The following is a 5843-nucleotide window of genomic DNA, read 5'->3' on the forward strand; positions in this document are numbered from 1 at the left end:
ATATTTTAGCATCTTGACTAGCTTGTTTATATGACAAGAAACATTCTTTTTTGTAAAAAAGCACAGAAAATTGTTCCTCAGACATATTCGTTATAACAGACATTTAATTGCTATTTCAATTACTATAAAAATAATTATAGATATTTAATGTATATATGTTAGATATTTACTCCAATGTATGATAATATAATCTACGAATTTAAATAATTGATGCAGGTAAATATAATGTTTTGTCATATAATAACTGTAATTTCCGTGCTATATCAGAGATGCTATAAATCAAAATATGCAGATAATAGATAAAAAAATATATATTCATAATGTAATAGTTTTAAATACCCAAACATAGAAAAAACAAAGAGATTTAAGAACTTATATTTATACATGTTTCAAACGAAATAGACGTGATTTCTACTATAATTATATAAATGCTTTTGGTGAGTGTGGTATTATATAACCTATTTGTGTTTGTTCACAAATTTAAAAAAATAACGACATTAAATAAAAAAGATACACATTTATGGAAGTTGAATATGTATTTTTTTATTGGAGGCTAGATGGAATGTTTTTATAAATAGTTTATTTTTCATGTCATATATAGTTTATATGTAATATCGTATATACACAGATGTATAATTAGTATTAAATTAGTGAAAATATGTAGATATAGACTTTTAATATTATTTTACATCATTTAATTACTTATTTCGCGATATTTTTAATAAAGTTTAAAGAGAATTGCATAAAAATATTAGCTTAAAGAAAAATTCAATAAATTTTTTGTCTAACAAGGTTTTATAAAATAAAATTTTATTTTTGGGGATCTATATGAAAATTATGTGACCTATTTATTTTTTTAAAAATATAGATTTTTTGTTTAAAATATATATTCGATTGGAAAAAAATCGAAATATAATCATGTCTCATGTAATTACATATTGTTTACATTGTTCAAAGAAATTGAAACTTAGTATAAAAATATTTAGCTATAATCTTGTATTTAAATTTTAATAAAGAGTAAATTATATCCTTCTTCCATAAAGCAATATAAGAATATCTGTTTTACTCTTAATATATAATTTGTATATTTCGCATGCTCCGACATATCTATGTACGCAAATCTGTATATTAATACAAATGAAATTATAAAAAATCTTTAAAAATGCTTTGTATAAATTTTAAAACAATAAATTGTAGAAGTATATTTCATAAAATCTGAAAAAAAAAAGTTTGAAAAGAATGTATTCTATAAATAATATTATTTAAAAGAGGGTGCTAAAGAATTTTTTTTTCACGTTGTATAATATATATATGACAGAAAACACACTAAAATACCTACCAAAAACCACTTAAAACTCTAAACGTCAATAAAATTATATAATTTATTAGATACATAAAAGTAATAACACCGACGTCATATATTTCAAGTTAAATTTGTTTAGAAAACTGCCATGATAGCCAACATAAAAAATTAAATTTATGTTTTTCAATGCAAAGGAATCACTTAACAAACCTGCTAATACAAAATGTATACAATACGCAAATAAATAACGTAAATTATAGGAGAAAACTTCTTTTAATTTAACTTTGATCATATAAACATAGTTCACAATTGTTGCTAATATATATTTTTTTGTATATGATGCAATCAAACATTTTATGGCATTAAAATAGTTGTTTATTTTCGATAAAGGCTAATCATTGATCCGATTCTTTTTATATATAAATATAAAAAGTGCAAATTATAACATGAATGAGATTTTTTTTACAACGCAAAAATAACTAATGATTGCGAACATCAGCAAAGGTAGAAAAATAAACTTTTCAGTGTGGAAACTTTGTAACAAAACTTATATTTCTTATAATTATGTTTATCAAAAATGTTTAAAAGATAACAAGTATTTTAAACTTTTTTACCCTTAGTTTATATGAATAGCTTGTGATTTTTATTTTATAACTACAAAAAAGTGTTCAAAAAATATTGATACTATATAATTTTTTTCAAGCCATCTTTTACCTATTTTTTTTGTATTGCATTTAATAGCTATGTATAAATAAAAAAGCAAAACATAAAGCTAGACAAATGCTACCATAAAACATAAATGGAACTGTGTTGTTTACATTTTTTTACATGCTAATCGAGTTCATAGCACATAAAAAATCTTTAATCATATATTATATTGCTTTGATTACCTGTTCTTGGGTTGAGAATAGAGTCGAATTTGTTTTGCAAAACCACAATCAAGTGTATATTCAAGGTGATGTTTTATAACCAAGTTCTGCCTAGAAGTGTATAATTGATCTCAGTAGGTAGGGTTATCATATATATGTGTATTCTTATTTATAAATGCCCTTGCGTAAGGGGTTAGAAACCTTCAATCATTTCAATTAAGATCTAGTCGAATATTTACATTCACGATGTAAATTACTATGAATTAAAATGGTGTCGTTTATCGATATTAAAATTGAGCAAAAAAGTAGAAATACAAGAAGTAGCGCATATATTATTTAAAATTGATAAACACTTTAATCAGCAAGACAAGGACATTTTTGATGCAGATAGTTATAAGATTTGTCGAACTAAGCTGGTTGCAGCGCTATTGAAAACAAAATAAATAAGCAGTTTCTTAAAAATTTATAAAATCCATAGAAAAATTAAGCATCACAAGATAAAATAAACTTTGCACTGAAAAAATACGAAAATAAAAATAATCCTTACTAAAATGCGATGAACTATGGACTTGGTAGTCATAAGGTATCAGCAGTGATCATTGAGATGTTAGTATGCCATGAATGTTTAAACATACGCACAAAATTATGAATAAGTAGGAATATAAAAAGTTAGTAGATATTTCAATATTAGACTTTATATTAAATGTATATGATTATATTGAAAGACAAATAAAAATGTATGATCTTAGTAGTCATTGTAAGTTTTATACAGGAAGATTTGTAAATCTAAGAAAAAATTTTAATTTTATATTATAAAAGACATGTAAAACCTAACAATACTTTTATTTCTGACGACTAGATAAATAGATCGTTATACATCGCAAGTAATAACTAGATTGATTCCTATGATATTATAATTCAAAATATATTAAATTGTCGATAATTTATCGCCTTCAATACAAGAAGTAATTGAAGAAGCTCTTTTTTTGTTTTCTTTATTTGACCACATCAGTCTTTTAAAATATCTATTTCTCATCGAAAAAATGATCAGATGCTTAGAACTTTTTTGAAGACTTACATATTACCACATCTTATATTTTTCAATTCATAAAAGCAATCTAATTCTACAATTCTTTGTATCTATAGTAATATAATCAATTTTAGTTTTCTACTTACAGATTAAATATTTTCTTAAGTATATGGTTAATTTTATATGCACATTAATACAGACTTTGTGCATTTTCTGCATAGCCGGAAATATTTTGAAGAAAAGTGCATTTTCTGTTCCACATATTAATCAGAGAATTAAATGAAAAATCAAAAATTAGCAGATAAAAAATATTGTGATTTATTTAATGTTGTGCTTATGAAAATTTAAAAATATGTAGCAAAATATTTATAATTTTAATATCCAATGATATTAAAAAAAACACAGACAATCAACACTAAAAGACAAATATATTACTTGAAAGGACATCTCAGTAACGTAGAATAATGGACAAAATAAGAAGAAAAGCAGCTTAGGATATTTATCTTCACGGATAAGTAAATGGATTGGAATTATTTGGTGCAATTCAATAAATTATTTTTATTGTTATAACAGCAAAATTTATGATTGCTCTATATTATAGCTTGTGCCATTTTTTCTAAAACCATATAATCTTTACGACTTTACTCTGAGAATCTTACTCTCTTAGTGCTGTTTTTCATATTATGTCAGCTTCAATTGTACTTTTTAAGCGTATACTTTCGCTTTATTTTCATTCCCATTACCTAAATTCTCAGCTTACGGTATCTTTAAATTACTACTTATCGAGTTATCATAGGAAATAGTCATATTTCTTATTTTTAAATAATTGGGAGTTGATTCGCTATATATCGCATTTAAAAGTTATGAATCGTAAAATTTGTTAGAATATAAAATTATTGTTATTCCGTTTACTATTAATGTAATTTAGTTTTGTTCTTTATATATACTAAAATTTCAGGCCTTGTGATGGTATATTTACATTTTTATTTATAATATCATATTTTATTGTAACGTTTTATTTTTTATACCATCTCAAACCGAGTGTTTTCTTGGTTATCCTCGATCTTATAAGTTTTTATAATTGTGCGTACAAATTATATGAATCTTTATAATTCTTTTATTCTAAGTGTGTAGATTTCAGCCAAGCAATTATTATCATCGGCTTGCCAAGTGTTTCTTGTTTTATATGTTTCAGTAGATTAATATTTTTTGACGAATCACGAAGACCACATATATATTTTGCATAAAAAAAAGTTCTGCAAATTCTTTTGGCTTTAAGTTTTAGATTTTTTGCTACCTTGAAGATCCTGATATGTTAAAAATTGAGTTGTTGTAGATAAAGAAAAGTTCTTAATGTAGTTTTTAAAGTTTTTGTTTTTCAGCACAGATAACACCGTTTGTACTTGAACTCACATAATTTAAATTAGATGTCTATTTCTTGTGTTTTTAATATATAAGCTTTTTTTCTTATCAGGTGTTTTTTGGCCATTTTGATTTTGTTTATAGCTGCTCTTTTTAGTTATATTTTTTCTCGGGATTAAGTGCAATATTAAGATAAAAGTGTAATTGACAAGTAAAATTTTACATACGATAGTCTTCACTATGTTCTATTCTATAGAAATATATTATGTTTCAATTATAGGCTATAAATGACATTTTTAATTCTGTGAACTCGTTTTATACATTCAATTTCCAAAGTAAAGTCCTTTTTTTTGTATAAGAACACCTATATAGTAGTTTTATACTAGCATTTTTTAAATTCCGAAAGATACTGTAGGCTTTTGCTGTTGAGTTTTCTTTTTACTAGATTTAAAATTCTTGATTAGTTTTATATATAAGTTCTAACAACTCTGACATATATATATGCTATTTATTTCCTTCATTATGCAAAGATATTCGAATATAGCTAGTACTTCTATTAGATTCGCATATCTACCTACCCAATTATAGTTATTGCTACTTGAATTAAATTTTTTTTTGTTATTATGCAATTGAAGAAATTCACTCGAATTTTGTAACTTAAAAATTTATATGAGTCTATAATACAAGCTTTAGTTCATTAAAGAACAAGAAATTATTTTTACACGTATATATGCATCAAATATAATATTTTATACGGAACATTTTCGTTAGGTGATCTATTTAATATTTACATGCACAGAAAAAATAGGAATGCTGATTTTTGCTCATCCGAGAAACACTTTCGTTATACTATTACTAAATTTTTTTTTTCTTGTCATATCTTACAGAAATTTTGCATTTATTCATTATCAAAACTATCACAAGAATTCATCCAGTGCAGAAAAAGTTTTTCCATAGCTGCTAGTTTTCTTACATATTTATCGTGTGATAAGCTTTCTTTACATTAATTCATGTTTTACAAAGTTTTTTTTGCTACATTTCATATATATTGCCGTGTTTGTTTGCGCTTGCATTATAGCCCCCTACACCCGTCGTAGGGCACTTCGGTAATTTTGATATAAGCTTACGTCTGTTTAAGTCCAGCTGTCTGAAATACATCAATTTTTTATGTTCAATACAAAGATATTATTCATGCTGATTATAGGCTACAATTCGATACAACTGATAAAATTTTCTTATAGGAATGAGATAAGCTGTTGCGTTATATCATAAATTATAT

The sequence above is a fragment of the Rhyacophila brunnea genome, unplaced genomic scaffold, assembly GCF_057557595.1.
Source record: "Rhyacophila brunnea isolate RB1 unplaced genomic scaffold, BYU_Rbru_1.0 scaffold_60, whole genome shotgun sequence".
NCBI classification, from domain to species: Eukaryota; Metazoa; Arthropoda; class Insecta; order Trichoptera; family Rhyacophilidae; genus Rhyacophila; species Rhyacophila brunnea.